Raw genomic sequence first — 2,576 nt, forward strand, 5'->3', positions numbered from 1 at the left:
TAAGGGAAGAGAAATAAAAAAGAAAGCAAGCTAGAGAACAGCATGCTTTGCTCTCGTTATTACTATCCTGTTAAAAAATGTGCAGAGCCCTCTGTCAGTGCATAGTCCCTTTCTTCTTTGTTCTTTTTAATGATATTCCTGGAGAAGTTACATCTAAGTTCCTTATGCGCATCCTTTACTGACTGTGAATCAGAAAGTGTATGAGGATCCATTCATTTACATCATAATTCTGATGTCAACCTTTCCTGTTACCACAGAAACACAGTCCATGACCATGCTTTGTATTAAGAAGGAAATATATGATACCATCAATGATGACAGCTCCCATGATTTAATCCTTGATTTTTGCCATAAAATCTGACCTTTACTTGATCTTACTGCTTTACTTGCATATTTGATTTTTAAGACTGCTGATAGCTTGGCTTCATTTACCTCCTCAGTCAGCCCAAATACAAATTTACAAGGATCGAAGTTAGCCAAATACATCAGTTCTCTGTGGCTTTTGTCTGTTAAATAGAATGTTGTATTTTTGCCTAACCAGAAAAACGGTGTCCCTAATGACTCCAATGCTTACCATAAATTATCTTGTCTTTCATATCTGAAATATAATCTCCCTGGAATATTTTCTTTATATGCCATTGTTCTTTTGTCTGCCTGGTTAGCAGTTTCTACATGTCAGACAAAGCACACACAGATCAAGTCCATTCTTAGCCTTCAGAGGTGGTTATAGGTCACAGCCATTTGATATCCTTTTCTGATGTTTTTTATTTAAGTTCTCCTCATGCTGAGAAATCTGATAAGTGAGTTGTATGTGCTTCATACCTGCATTCCAACTTTTAGAGTTCAGGGTGCCTGGAATTTGTCAGTAAAGATCTGAATCCGTATATCACCTGGAGTTTGAAGGTTAGCAACATAAATCTTTCAATAAAAGTGCAAAGGTCTACAAGCATGTTCACATTCCCTTCGTTTTCAGTGATAAGGAAGCCATTTTCAAAACAGCAATTAGGTCAAACCATAAAAATGCATACTATAATTCTGTTTTTCATAAAACAGAGCCAGCATAGCATTGCATTTATACTCAGCATGTGCTGATTAATGTCTAAAACCTCTGATTTGCCTCTAAATTTGTCCTCTGTTTTGTTGGTTTTCTTTTTGTGTTTGTTTTTTTTTTTTTTTTTTTTCCCCTCCCCATTTTTCCCCTATATGCTAAATTTTCTCTCTGTTTTTTTTTTTTTTTTTTTTTTTCTTACAGACTAATATCTCTTATTTTACTTCAGGAATTTTTCATTATCTAATGAAAAGCACAGTGCTCCCATTTTTACATAAACAAAACTATCTTCTATAGAAAATTCTGTTGGTTTAGTTTAGGCATCAGGAGAAGACCGATGGTGATAATACAGAACTTTTCTGTTACCCCTTTTAGCTCCCAAATGTTTTGCAAACATGAACTTTTCAGAGATGGGGAAAGTGAAGGGGAGATAGTAAATCAAATGTCCAAGGCTAAAGAGAGGGATTACTGTTGAGCGCGATGGAGCTTGTGTCACTGGACCAGTTTCCTGTTCCTTTGCTCAGTTGGCCTTTTTCTTTATGGCAGCACCTTAGCTGAGATGGGGCCAGATTTCATAGCCTTGATGCAATGCCTCCCACCAATGTGTTTCTACTTTGACTGCTATGAACACAGTACTTCAGTTTGGTCTAGGAGCTCAATTTTTTAAGCTTATCTGTGACAGGAAAAAAAGGGGCACCCTTCAGTCTTAGACACAATCAAACACTGCTTAGGTTTCTCGAAACTGAATAAGTACTAAAGTTAAAGCACTTTGTAAGGAACTGCGTCTTCTTAAGGATACACTCCTTGTACATTGCTTCAGTCAGCAGAAACAAATTGTACTGTGGCAATTTTATCCCTGACCCCAGACTTGTTGTTGACTCTAGGAACTGAGTCAAGACATTTCACTCAGATTTTCATCCTGTGTAAAATGGCTGGATAATGAACATGAAGCATCCTTTTAAAGTACTATGATATAATAACTATTATTTTACTGTGTATTTTAGCCAAAAGGAAAACTAAGTTTCTGTGTGGGCTTCTCCAGGTGTGTTGGCACTATCTCTATATCAAAGCTCTTCCCTACCCGTTATCTAAATTATAGTTTATTAATGGCATTTTGGAGGGGAAAAAAAAAGAATCCATCTTACTTCCACAGACTAAGAGAGACTAACCTTCTTGAATAGACAGAAGATTAGAATACCTTTTATTTTTTTTATTTTCTTCTTCAAAAATGGAAGAAAAGAGAAGATGAGAAAGCTGAGTTATTTGAATGTTGCAGTTTCAGCTTTGACCACAGTAATGGGCAAGCTGAGCTACACCATAAGATAATAAATAACAGAAGATAAAAATATGAATAGTTGAAAAAAAAAATCTAGCTGAGAGACAGAAATAAATGTAGAATACATGATTATGACAAGTGCCAGCATCATCCTGACTGCAAATAAATGAGCTAATTTGCATAGGATTTTTATTTATGAATTCAAGACTGAGACTGAGCTATACTAGGAGTGCAGCCAAGAATGTTCATGTT

At 35.8% G+C, this 2,576-nt stretch overlaps 1 pseudogene; it reads left to right on the forward strand.

The window, feature by feature from the left end:
• The first annotated feature begins 1,528 nt into the window (after positions 1 to 1,528).
• Positions 1,529 to 2,576, forward strand: part of LOC104166490 — a 2,503-nt pseudogene continuing 1,455 nt past the window's right edge.

This window comes from Cariama cristata, unplaced genomic scaffold (assembly GCF_000690535.1).
Source record: "Cariama cristata isolate BGI_N322 unplaced genomic scaffold, ASM69053v1 scaffold1788, whole genome shotgun sequence".
NCBI classification, from domain to species: Eukaryota; Metazoa; Chordata; class Aves; order Cariamiformes; family Cariamidae; genus Cariama; species Cariama cristata.